Source organism: Sphaerodactylus townsendi, linkage group LG06 (assembly GCF_021028975.2).
Source record: "Sphaerodactylus townsendi isolate TG3544 linkage group LG06, MPM_Stown_v2.3, whole genome shotgun sequence".
Classification (NCBI taxonomy): Eukaryota; Metazoa; Chordata; class Lepidosauria; order Squamata; family Sphaerodactylidae; genus Sphaerodactylus; species Sphaerodactylus townsendi.
This window is the reverse complement of record NC_059430.1, coordinates 62,248,798-62,262,985: the sequence shown is the minus strand read 5'-3', so window position 1 is coordinate 62,262,985 and position 14,188 is coordinate 62,248,798. Positions and strand designations below refer to the sequence as shown.

The window sequence follows — 14,188 nt, the reverse complement described above, 5'->3', positions numbered from 1 at the left end:
CCATCCTGAAGATGCTATATCTATGAAGCACAGCTATATCTCCTAGTGCCAACAAATACAAGAGTCTTTACTGTCATGAATAAAAAAAAAAGTTACAACTATACAGTGGGCCACTTGAGAGCAATTTACACAGCAGAAGCAAAGAGTGAAGATACATCTTAACATAAAAAGAGGTCTCTTAGCACATTCTTTAGCCACATTATGAGCCTGAATTTGCTGTGAAATTGGCAGATGTCAATATCAATGAATCAAAACTTTCCCAGACTACATGCCCTCTGCTTGATACTGTTGTCTCCTCCTTCCTTTACAGCTAAGTAACTAAGTCCTCACAGCACAGTGCCTGGGACAGAAAGAATCTGTGCCTCTAACAGTGAAAGTATCAGGCTTGCCATAATCTTACGCTTCTTTATGTTGCATACTGTGGTTCGAAAAAAGCAGTCAGTCCTCTTGCTTTGAGCAATAGTCAATCTATCTCCTGTAAAACAGTGGATTAAATTTCCATTAGCTGGATGAGAAAGGGGTGACAGTATTGACAGAAAACTTGCAGGAAAATGAGCAGGAGGTGCAAGGATGACATACCAGAGTTTGATTTGCTGATATGCACATCTGTTCTTTCAACTGTGAATCCAGAAAAGTCAGTGGTTGGAACTCTAGTTTACTGTTAAGATCATACTGTTAGTCATACTATTAAAGTGCATCTGTTCTCACTCTCAGCTAACATTTTATTGTTTTAGATATACAAGCTGCCTCAGCCTACCTTACTGATTTTTTTTTTGCAAGCTCTCAATCAGATGTAGGGTAGACAATGTATCTTCTGGGGCATTCTGAAAACAACTAAGATTAGTTCCAGACTTCTAGACATTGCAAAGCAGAAAGCTGCTTCTGCGTTTCCAATGAATTACTGTTGAAGAAAATAGGGCATCAGGAAGAGAGGTGGTTTCAGATGTTTAATTTCATTATTCACCTGAGAACATCTGCCAGGTGTAAGAAGAGCAAAGATAACAGTATCTGAGAGGATATATAACCTAAAATCAGTAGGGCACTATAGTAACACTGCAAAGTACACCATGCAGTAGAACACTCTGCAGGTTTGAGATGACAGCTGTTTGAATTCCTTTGGTTTGGATTCAAGCAGGCTTGGGTGAAACAAAACCAGAGCCATTCAAATTGCATAGTATAAAAGATTACAACTTTTTTAATGCAAATAGGATGACATAAGAGCTACATGTCAGGTGCTGCTGGGTTAAAAGCTGTACCACAGGGATACCATGAAGTTTTTATATTTTTTTGCACATCAAGTAGGATCAAAACAATAAACCTTAGTCCATATGGTCATCTGCATTTCAATACATGATGAGCCAGCTACCAGCTAACTAAATGACTGAAGTTGCAGTTCCTACCATATGTGCAAGGACATAGGTTAAGGGGGGGTTTCCTCGGGTTTAACCCCCCCTTGTATGTCTGAAGCTCCACCTCCCATTTGTCGTTTTTTTGTATTTTAAAGTGTTTTTTCAGTTTTTTGCCTGCACAGGGCGCAGTTTGTAGGCTACGGCACCAAAATTTCAGACTATCGTCAGGTGACACTCCTGATGATACCACCCAGGTTTCGTGAAGTTTGGTTCAGGGGGTCCAAAGTTATGGCCTCCCAAAGGGGGTACCCCATCCCCATTGTTTCCAATGGGAGCTAATAGAAGAAGGGGGCTACACCTTTGAACTTCACAAAGATAGTCTCCTACTGACACCGCCCAGGTTTGGTGAAGGTTGGTTCAGGGGGTCCAAAGTTATGGACTCCCAAAGGGGGTGCCCCATCCCCCATTGTTTCCAATGGGAGCTAATAGAAGGTGGGGGCTACATCTTTGAAGGTCCATAACTTTGGACCACCTGAACCAAACTTCACCAAACCTGGGAGGTATCATCAAGAGAGTCTCCTAAAGATACCCTGAAAGTTTGGTGCTGCTAACTTAACAATGTACCCCTGACAGCAGGCACCTCCCAAATTTCCCTATATTTTCTTTTTAACTCCCCCCCCCTTCGGCATGGATTTAAAGGGAGAATCTGAGGTCCCCAGATGAAACATTGAAAGTGATGCTGTTTCAAGGTGGGGGATAATCCACCCCCAAACAGCATCAGTTTCAATGTTGTTTTAACTGGGGACCCCAGATTTTCCATTTAAGATGGATTTAAAAGGAGAATCTGGACCCCCTATTTTAAACACCATTGAAAGTTATGCTGTTTGGGGGTGGATTCCAGCATCGCAGAAGCTGCCCATGGGGAGGGGGCAAACCTCAGATTTTGCACCAGGCTCTATTTTCCCTAGCTATACCTGTGCCTGGAGGGGAGGGAGAAGGGACTGCCAGATACCAGCTAGGAGCCCAGCTGGGGTGCGGGGCAGGCGGGGGGGAAGGGGAGTCTGCTGTCCCTGGCCTTGGAGAGCTGCTTTTATAAGCACTAAGGCTGGGGGCGGGGGCTTGGGTGGTGTGGCTACGCCCCCAGGGGTGGGTGGGGGCGTGGCCCCAACCCCCCCATAAAAAATCTATACCTACGTCACTGCATATGTGGTTGCAGTTCCTACCATAACACCTTAAACAGCACCTTGCCATCTTAAACAACAATTTTACTAGCTCATCTTCCTATACCTTCAATTGGACTGCAACACCCTAGGGCAAAAAGCTGGAAGAAGGTGACTTCCAACTGATCCTAAAGCAGTAGCACAGTATAAGCATGCTACACAATCTTAATGCATTGTTTAGAATCAAGAAATGTTTTACACGCTTCGCAGAACAGGGGACAGAGGCTGCATGAATTCACATTCTGTCTGCTCCCCTCTCTGATCAGAAATGATCTATTTTTGCCTCAATAAGGGTTATGCTCATACAACAGGAATTCCCAAAGGTGTTGCATTTTTTAACAAGTTGGGTTGCAGTTTCCCAAATCCAACTCTCATATGGCTAAATCAGATGGCAATCACTGGAAACTAAGTTCCCACAGGGGTCCAATTTGAATCACTACCACTCCCCTTCCTCTGCACAGATAACTTGACACTACTTGTTAAAGAATGTAACATCTGCTTTGGCCCTAAGGAAGTCAGGCAGTATCTGCCCATACATATGTGTTGTTACTGGGCTCATTCCAAAAATAAAGTGTGTTGCATTACTGGCACAAAATCTTATGCTCTGTAGGTTATCTTGACCACTTGAGAAGAAGAAGCAAGCCTTTATTGGCATAGACAACAGTACAACAGATTAAAACAGATTAAAAAGCATATACAATACAGGTCGAAGGAAATCTACTGGCGTTTAGTAATTTCCAGGAGAAAGTCTGCCACTATCGTACAGAGAGAAGGATCAGGGCTGTCCAACAAGTAGTGTAATCTAATTAAATCGTGGAGATGGGGTAAATGTAAAGGAGTAAGATTCACATACTTGGATCTGATTTCCTTGAATCTGAGACAGTGTAGTAATTGGTGGGCCAGAGATTCAACTGAGCCATCGTTACATGGGCACAATCTTTTAGCCTTTTCTTGCTTATTAAATCTGCCATGTAACAAGGCAGAAGGCATAACATTAAACCTGGCCAAGCATTATGGCTCTCCTTTCGAACAGGGTTTATAAACAATACAGGTAGTAGTGTGCCGAAGTGGCCCCGTTCAAAATGGGGAGAGAAAAATACAGGGCGGAGCACGCGTTTGGCTTAGCTCATGGTGATTAGGGTAGAGAACTCTCTATCCAATAATTGACCTTTTAATTTCCTATAAGCTTCTGAATAGGACAAAGGGCAAAGTGAATCCACTGACAGTCCAATAGAGGCCATTTTTTCTTCAATTATGGAAAATCAGGGGTTGGAATGGGTGTCAGAGAGCAGATGGTGGACCAGGGAATTACAGTCTGAGAGAAAGTGAATTCGCAGCCAGAATCTAAAAGTCCTCAGCCAAGCAGTTGATTCCAAGGAGTTTTGACCTAACTCCAGACAAAGGGCTGCATAGGGCACGAAATTTAGGAGTCCAGTTATCTTGTGAAAAAAATTGGATTGAAGAGAATTCAAGGAGTGGTTAATAGCTTGAATCCAGATTGGGACTCGGTAAAGCAATCTCGAATCTTGACCACTTACCAGTTCAACTCAAGTCCTAGTTGTTCGTTGCAAATTGGAAGCCAATTATTTGACAAGTTGTTCAGATATGTCCAAATGAGCTAAAATCTGTTCGTATGACTATGCTGTCTCAAACAATAATTTTAACTCAGCAATCTTACACCATCACCACATCTGCTGTCACCTCTTATTTTAAAAGACCCATAGAAACTACCCATCCGTTCTAGTCATCTCCAGAGGCCCTGCTTTGAGTGCTTTCGTCATCTGAGGCTAGATGGGGGTCAACCCGAGAAAGTGTCTGCTCTGTCAAGGCACCAAAACTTTGGAACTTTCTCCTTAGGGAGATTTGTATGTCTCCCTCCACTGTTGTCTTCTGCAACTGGGTAAAGGATTTTTGCATAGCTCAGCTACCTGTTACTGGTTTTGTCCTTGTTTTTTTCCCTCTCGTAAGTCTGTTTATGTTTTTTTATTGAATTATTGTACATATCATTGATTTTTAATGTATGATTTTCACTGCCTTGAGAACCCTGCTTAGATGGAAAGGTGGTGTGCAAATATTTTAAATTAATTAATTAATTAAAGGTAAACGAGATTTTTTAAAAATTGAGCTTTACTGCTAGTGTTCCTGTGTGACTTGAGTATCTACCCATGAATCCTGTTAATATTGGTCAGTTCTACACGGCACAAAAAAGATGTTTGTTGGACTTCTTAGAAAGAGGCAACTCCCTTTTTTCACTCCATACACCCAAAGTAAGATGTCCAAGAGAAATCTTAAAAAGAGGCAGCTTCTGGGTGCTTTCCAGACAGCAAAGGTGTCAGAGGGTAAAAGAGGCTGTCTTCTGCCTGACCGTTTAGCTCTCTGGTCAGTTTCACAGTCAGCTTGTGTCTGAAACTTTGTGTGTAGCTGAAGGGATTTTCCCTGCTGCCATTTGCTGAAAGTAGCCCCAGGATGTTCGCTCTGCAGTCTCAAATCCTGGGTACCTTTTCAGCCCCAACAGTACATCATTGTGCTCAGCTGATCCTGAAAATTCTGGCAATATATAGCCTTTTTTTTCAAGATGCAATTTTCATAGACACACCTAAGAGAATCTTAGCCACTCAGAAAACAAGTCTGCCACCCATTGAGAAGAATTGGGTTGATCTACCCTCCACGTCCAATCTATTTTTTCTATTCAGTTCGAAGCTTTAAAAAAAATGTTTTGAGCAGAAATAAGGCATCCTAAGAACATCTTGGGGAAAAAGCTGTGCAGCATGGCTTCCCAGGCTGCTTTGGGGGGGGGGGGCGGCGGCCTCAGGATGTCTTATTTCAGCTGTGCAGAAAGACCAGAATGACCATTCCTGTTCTTACTCCTTTGTCACTGACTGTATGTACACAAATTTGTCACATAGAGGCTGCAGCTTATTGGTAGAGCATCTGCCTTGTACACAGAAGGTCCCAGGTTCAATTCCAGCATGTATAGTTAGTAAAGATTAGGTAGTAGATTATGTATAAAAAATGTAACTGAAACCCTGAATAGTTGTTGCCAGTCCGAGCAGACAATGGTTATCTTGATATAGGGAAACAATGACTCAGTACAAGAGAGTTTCATGTGTTCATTTCAAGGAAGTATCTGATTGTGGAGGTGGAACAAGATGACAAACTGTAAGAAATTCCCTGCTTCTTAATATGTTTAGGACGCTTCAATGATCCAGCTATGATTCATGGGTTACTAAGAAACATCTGCCTCAGTTATCAATCAAGAAACTTTAATTTTTGGACTGGGTGAATGAAGCTGCTAACTACAATGACCTGATTCTGTAGAAAAATTGGCTACTGTGCAAGCACAAAACTGCTTGACATGCATGCCTAATTTCCTATAAATGGACTCTCATAGGATGCAATAAACACACCTGGCCATAATCTTTATCCAGTTTTTTGTTCCACCAATCTAACAGATTCAAGCATTGATATCTTATAGCCCAATCCATGGAGGAACAGTTTTGGGGAACAGTGTACCCTCATGCCAACACATTTGCCCACTCTGCCAGCATAAAGGTCACCCCCACCAGTGTAGGGAGCAAATGCAGTGACATCTGGTTGCTCCTCGGTTCCACTGTAGTGAAACCCAGAAGTTGGGGCTGCCATGGACCAATGCTGGTGTCCTACTGGATGCCAGCATGGTGTGGAGGAGGACCATTCTCAGGGTGAAGCTAATATTAACTCCATTTAGCCCTAGGGAGGGCTTTCAAGGGGCAGGGTTATTTCCATTTAAGCTGCTTCTCTGCACTGCCTGAGGCTTTGGATTGGGCTGCCTGTCACTTTCTGGTGATTAATGGAATTTGTTATTGTGCACTGATTACTAAATAGGAAATGATAAATGAATATGGATCAACTTCCATGGTCAAATTCAAATCTTTTTTTTAGTAAGATATCTTCAATTATCTAATAAAGACAAATACCCACAGGATCCATATCTACACAGATTATAAAGTTGGAGTTAGAAATGAATTTCCTTCCTTCAAAATCAATTTCAATGTATAAATCAATCACCAGATCAAGGCTGATGTATACACATATTTGAAAACTAAGGATGTAAATAAGCTATCAGCTGGGAATAAAAAGAATTACCTGTTTCAAGAAAATGAGTTATATACTTCTCCTAGTTCTTATAAAATAAGTGGTGTAAAACTGAAATCACACTGAAGACTGTTTTGCATTTTTATTAATACACCCAGTACTGTTATGTTTACTATATAAAAGCTTTTAAATCTTCTCTCCATAACATCAGATAGCACTCTTCCCTCTCTCTACATATCAGATCTAGACACCTATCTCTCAGTTATTGTTTCCTTCTATTTTTCTCTGAATCTCATACCACTCTCTTTTCTTTCTGCACCATTACCATGGTCTCCTGGAGATTTTATATAGTGGAAAGGGGAAACCAAGTGAAGTCATTCTAGACTTTAAGAAAACTGATTTCAGTAAGGAAACTTAGGGAACTTAGTAATGCCGTGGTTAAAAAAAATACTAAAAGAGAAGGGAGTGCATGATGAATGGGAGTTTCTTAAAAGTGAGATTTTGAAAGCAAAATTTCAAACTACTCCAATGAGGAGAAAAAACGGGAGGTGTCTAAGAAAACCAGAATGGATGTCTAGAGAACTGTCAACTGAGCTATGATTTAAAAGAGACATATACAAGAAATGGAAAAAGGGGAAATCACCAAAGAGGAGTTTAAAAAATAGCCAGTATGTGAAGGGAAAAAGTCAGAAAAGCTAAAATGCAGAACAAGCTCAGACTAGCTTGAGAAGTTAAAAACAATTAAAAAGGCTTTTTTTTTGTCTGTAGCAAAAGGAAGACCAAGGCAATCGTGGGAACACTGTGTAGAGGAGATGGTGAAATGTTAACAGGGGATGGAGAAAAAGCAGAACCACTCAATGTCTTGGTCTTCTCCCAAAAGGAAAATAGTGCTCAAGCTGGGGAAAAAGAGCAAATAATGCAGTAGGGGAAATCAAGCACAGAACAGGAATCTGTCAGGAATGTGATTGTGTGTTTCTGCATGGTAGGGGGTTGCACTGGATGGCCCTGTGCACTCTTTCAACTCTGATTCTATGATTTGATCTACATCTAAATCCCCTTCCTTGTCCTTATCTCTGCTACTCAATAGGTTCAGTAGTAATATCTATCTCGAGGAACGAGGATGGCAGGGTTCAGGAACACTCCGCTTCGTCCCTGGTGTTGATCAATGCCAGGTCCATCAATAATAAGACCGCCATACTCCAAGATTTTCTCGGGGTTCAGCAGGTGGACCTGGCTTGTGTCACCGAAACCTGGGTGCGTGAGGGCGAGACCGTTGCCTTAGGCGAGGTCGCGCCACCAGGTTTCGCGTGCCTCCACCAGTCACGAACCCGGGGCCGGAGGTGGTGGTGGCAATGTTCATCCGTGATTCTATTCCCTTCAGGGCTGCCCCAGTCCCAGAGATTCCCGGCATGGAATGTGTCGGTCTTGAGTGGTTGGCCGTGGAGAGGTTGGCTGTTCTTCTGGTGTACCGGTCGCCTAGCGCGCCGGGAGACAGCCTGCCACGCCTGCTGGAGGTGGTGGCAGACTGGGCATTGCGGTTCCCTAGACTTATTGTCTTGGGTGACTTCAATGTCCATGTCGACGCCGCCTCGTGTGCAGCGGCTGTGGACCTAGTGTCATCCATGGCGACGCTGGGCCTCTCCCTTGTAAATTCTGGCCCCACTCACGAAGCCGGCCATAGGCTGGACCTAGTCTTTGGGTTGGGGATCGATATGGTCGTATCCTCTGTTGATAGAGTGCCATGGTCCGACCATTACGCCCTGAAGGTCCGGGTGGACCTGCCACAACACGCCCGTCTAGGCGACGGGCTAATTTATGCCCGCCCGCGGAGACTTATGGATCCACTTGGTTTCCTGAATGCTCTGCGGGATCCTGAACCTGCCGGCACACTCGATGAGCAGGTGGAGGACTGGAACTCCCGGCTCTCCGATGCCATCGAGGTTGTTGCCCCCCGGCGTCCTCTACGCCCCCGTTCCCGGCGAGCTCCGTGGTATACGGAGGAGCTACGCCAGATGAAGCGGGCGCTTAGACGACTAGAGCGAGTATGGAGGAAATCTCGTGACGGAGCTGCGCGAGCATCTTATAGGACGTTTATGAAAGCCTATGAGATGGCGACGAAGGAGGCGAAGAGAGTATTCTTCTCCTCCTCTCTCGCATCTGCTAGCTCACGCCCAGCACAATTATTTCGTATAATTCGGTCTTTAACCTCTTTATCGGAAGGTTCTACAAACTATCAATTGGCTATTAGCTGTGAGGCATTTATGAGCTTTTTCGCAGACAAAGTCACGTCGCTCCGCCATGACCTTCCTCCTACATTGACTACAATGAGTGAGCTGGAGGCTCCCTTGCCGTCTTCTGGCCCTTGTTTGGCCCAGTTCTCCCTGCTCTCCGAAGCCGCAGTTGACAGGGCCCTGGCTGCTGTTAGACCTACTACTTGTCCTCTGGATCCATGCCCCTCCTGGCTTATTAAAACCTGCCAGGCGGAGTTACGACCCCATCTGTTGAATATCATCAATAGCTCCCTTGAGCAAGGAGTTTTTCCGGATGGGCTGAAGGAGGAAGTGGTCCGCCCACTCTTGAAAAGACCATCATTAGATCCGGGGGATCTGGCCAATTACCGCCCCGTCTCGAATCTTTCGTTTCTGGGGAAGGTAATTAAGAGAGTGGTGTTGGAGCAGCTCCAGGGTTTCCTGGATGACACATCAGCTTTCGACCCCTTCCAGTCCGGCTTCCGTGCTGGGCATGGGACGGAGACAGCTCTTCTCGCCGTCACAGATACGCTCCATATGCAGCTTGACCGAGGCAGATCGGCGCTGCTGGTTTTGTTAGATCTTACAGCAGCGTTTGATGTGGTCGACCATGACCTTTTGGCCCACCGCCTGGCTGTTTCCGGGGTGTGGGGCATTGTCCTTCAATGGATTGTCTCGTTCCTCCGGGACCGACGCCAGCAAGTGCGGGGATCAAGCCTCCCGGAAGTGCCCACTTCATTGTGGTGTACCCCAGGGGGCGCTATTATCCCCGCTATTATTTAACATCTATATGCGACCACTTGCTCAGCTGGTACGGAGCTTTGGGCTGATCTGTCATCAGTATGCTGATGACACTCAGCTCATTCTGTTGATGGAGGGGGGAGCGGTCACGGCCCCTGCAGCTCTACAGCATTGTTTGGAGGCGGTTGCTGGTTGGTTGCGACAGAGCAGGCTGAAACTGAATCCATCAAAGACGGAGATCCTTTGGCTTGGCTGCAGGGGAGGGGTGGAGGATTTCCAGCCGCCGGAGTGGGAGGGGGCCATTTTGGCGCCGGCCTCCTCCGCAGTCTGGGGGTCCACCTGGATTCGTCTCTTTCAATGGAGACCCAGGTGGCCCTTGTAACTCGGACTGCTTTTTTCCACCTTCGTCAGGCCCAGCGGCTGGCTCCCTTCCTCTCTCAGGCGGACCTAGCCACAGTGATCCACGCAACGGTCACCTCCAGGTTGGACTATTGTAACTCGCTCTACGCGGGCCTTCCCTTGCGTTTGATTCGGAAACTGAAACTGGTCCAGCATGCGGCGGCATGCCTGCTCACAGGGGGCGCTTTTCGTGATCATATCCAACCTGTGTTGCGCCAGCTGCATTGGCTCCCAGTGGAATTCCGAATCATCTTCAAGGTGTGGGTTCTGACCTTTAAGGCCTTACGCGGCCTGGGACCCTCGTACCTGAGAAACCGCATTACCCCATATGCTCCTACTCGGCCTCTGCGTTCAGCAGAGGCCAATTTGCTGGTGGTTCCTGGCCCTTCAATGATGTGGCTGGCCTCCACACGAGCCAGGACCTTCACGGCCCTGGCTCCAGCCTGGTGGAACACTCTCCCTCCAGCTGTCCGGGCCCTGCGGGACCTTGGTGAATTCCGCAGGGCCTGTAAGACTGATTGTTCCGCTGGGCCTTTGGAGTGTCCAGTCGCTGAGGTGCGCCCCCCCCCCGCCCCCCCTCCTTTGCTTCACTCCTTGGACTTTTGTTCACTATTTTATATTTTATTTGTATATTTATTGCTATTTTAAGGAAGAGTTTGGCCGCTCCCTCTCTTTTTTGGGGGCAGTTTAAAGGAATTGGGCAACGGGACGCCATCACCACCATCATTACTATTGTTATTGTTTCTGTCCGCTGCTTAAATGGTTTTAATTGTTTTAATGGATTTTAGTGTATTTGGTCACTATCGTGACGCTTGTTATGTCTTACATACATAGTGTTGTACACCGCCCAGAGCCCCTTGGGGATTGGGCGGTTTATAAATTCAAATAATAAATAAATAAAATAAATAATAGTACAGAAGACTTTCACTCTCTCATAAACTTAAAACAGTGAGAAAAGATTCAGATACAGGTGCATGCTTGCCAACATGGAACTAAATAATTAGTGCTGACTTTCCCACACATCTTTGAATCCAGAGAAAAGAGGAACACAACACAGTCATTCACCTACCTGCATCTCACATTTTATGGGCTTTTGGAAATATTCTTATAAACAGAAAGTAAAAGGCTGCAAACAATGACTACTTGATTTTCCCCAAAACTCACATAAAGTTAGGGATGAGCAGTGAACAGATATGGCCTTTGTCTCATACAACTCTACTTTGAAATGAACTATGGGTTTGACTTGCCCTATGAGAGGTCAGTGTGTCACTAGATTAGCTTCCACTTCCTCTAGGAAACCAGTACCCCTCCATGGAATAACAAATTCAGATCTTAATTATTTACAGCACCAGACTGGAGGATACAGAATAAAAATGGATATTTGGCTGTAAGCCTTCAAACAGCAGTATTTTTAATTTTTATAGCACATAGTGCTATAATAGGTATTGCATAATTGGTGATGGTGGAGTTGATTCAGCCAAAAGAGCAGCCTTCATTTGTTCTCTCATAATATCTAGTCAATCTCAAAATGTGAACTGATCTCAATGTGCTGAAATTTCTCAGCTCCTCTTCACTGACTTCTTTCAGGGAGGCATAACATCATTTCACACAGAAATTTATTACCGTGGATGTTGCCAAAAAACAACAGGAAAACAGGAGATGCAATGTAGGTTGTCTGGTATCAAATTCTATAGGCAAGTCCTGTGATCTGTGAGTGAGGTGACAGACAAATTTGCAGGAAAAAAGAGGTTGTCCTTATCTTAGGATGATTGATAGGCAGAGAGAAAAGAGATTTTATGATAGGCAGTCCAATCCAGAGTGTGCAGCAGCCTGGGACAGTACTGCTTCCATGCTGCTGCACCACCTCCAAAGGGGTTCAGGTGGCACAGGAAGACCCAAAAACAAACAACCTCCCACAACTACCTGAATAACCCCACTGAAAAAACTTATTATGCCACACTTTCTGGTGGTGTACATCTGCGACCAAGGAAGGGGGTGTTAATGGACTAAAAGCTCAGTGGAAGCCAACAAAAGTCAGCTCCATCCCTGGGAACACCCCTGGCCCAATCCCCACTACTCTAGCATGCTCTCATACACTGGCATGGCTTCAGAGCTGTGGGCCATTCCAGGTTTGGACACTGTGGAGTGCCCAAACCGCATTAGCTTCCAATAAAATGCCTGCAGTTCAAGGCCTATTAAAAACCCTAGCAGATAAACAAGCCTTATAGCACCTCAAAAATTTTTCTAAGGACAGCACACTCACTCACTTGATGTCAGAAACCCCATTCAATGAAGTGAGAACAGCTACTGGCAAGGAATGGGTTCTAGTAGTGTGGGGAACAGCAAGACGGTAGCAGCTATCACAATACAACTGCAACCATAGCTGGCACACAGAGACTTTTTTTTTGGCTTTGCAACTGAGTCAAAAACATGATCAGGTGTTTTCAGCACAGTACAATGGATTTGAATTTATTTACGTTATTTGTTTACTTACATTATTTGTTCATTCACATTGTCTACAAGTCTCATTTGGATTTAAGGCAGATTACAGTCAATACAGTTGATGGCTGGGGCTTTCAATAAACAGTGCAATAGGATTAGGGTTGTGAACCAACCAGAAATCTAAAAACAGAACTGAAGCACATTAAATGACACATTAAATGATACAAAATTACATAGTAGGATTCTAGTTGCAGCAAGCTATACACAGTTGTATACACCACAGTCCATAATTTCTCCAAGTAACATTGTGAATCATTTAATAGAGTGCAAGCCTACTGCCTGCACAGAAAAGTTCTCTAGAATAATTCAGTTTTGTTTAGTTGCAGAAAACCAGGTGAGTAGGAACCTTCCTGACCTTGACAGGCAGGCCATTCCACAAGGTGGGAGGCTGTAGTGGAGAAGGCATCTGTATGGGCAGTTGTTGATTTTGCCCATTTGCAGGTTGGCTCGTGCAGAAGACCCTTTAAATAAAATCTGACATAAAAAATAAGTGAGGCTTTTCCTGATACAGAGCTAAAGAGATGGGGAAAACTTCACATGGAAAATTGCTGCATGTCAGGCTTTAGTTAAAACAGCAGTTGTAGGACCAGTAATTTACTTGTGATGCAGACTCATGCAGTCATATCAAGATGATACATTAAAAAGAAGGACAGCTTCCAAAAGATAATTTGTGGTTTCTGGATCATGGCCAAGTTGAGAATCAGTGGAAGAGTCTAAAATTAACTGCATTTAGATCAGATCAAAATAGCAGGAAGTGACAGGACTGCTGCTGCACTGGTCTGCCACCTCCAGAGGGCAACACGGGGAGGCAAAAAGACAACAAATCTTCCCCACCATCAGAAAGTCCTCCACTGGGCTGTATGGACCTGTATGCCACCCAAAAGGCATAATATCAGCTCCACCCCCGGTCATGCCTCTGGAACCCCCCTGCTATGCCAGTGGGGCCGTTGGTGGCCCAGAAGCATCCCAGAAGGCTGTGGTGGCTGCTCACCAGCATATTTGCCCTTTTACCAGTGTATTTGCCCTCTGCTGGGTAAGTGCCCCGTGGAGGGCATTTCCACTGGCGCAGGCCTGTGCTGCCTCCAGGAGTTACTCTGACCCCTTCCTGTGCATTGGACTGTAAGTTTTATTTCATCTGAACTCAGATCTTGCCTGCTGGGGCACATACACATTATATAAGTCTTAAATTGGTCATAAAATATTTTGTATATGATATTTAAGGGAGTTTTCAAGAGGCCTAACACTATTATAAAACTTACTTTAAATTATAAAGGTGCAACTACCGGTATTATTTTTCCAAAATCTGTATCCTTTTCTCATTATGCCGTTTTATCTGCAATGTTATGAAAGCCATATCTAAGTTGCAGTGATATTTAAACTATTGTGGTTTATGCAATCAAAATTTGAAATATAGAATCTGAGACTGTACACCATAGAATAAGGACTAAACTATAAACTACTTTGAACAGCAAAAACTATGACTAGCATTGTACAATTGTTTTGATTAGATTCATACCAAAAAACCTGTGTCCTATTCATTTATACCTCAAGAAATGCTATTCTCAGGAAGAGGGTTCTTGGCCTTCCAAGTTGCTAGAAACTATCAGATTTCAAACACAATTCTAAGGCAAATTCTGCATGGGGCAAAAACAGC

The 14,188-nt window shown here is 44.4% G+C and overlaps 1 protein-coding gene across 3 annotated transcripts in view; it reads right to left on the bottom strand.

The window, feature by feature from the left end:
* TAFA2 (TAFA chemokine like family member 2) overlaps nucleotides 1–14,188 on the bottom strand; it is a 212,760-nt gene that overhangs the window by 48,779 nt on the left and 149,793 nt on the right. The window lies entirely within an intron of this gene.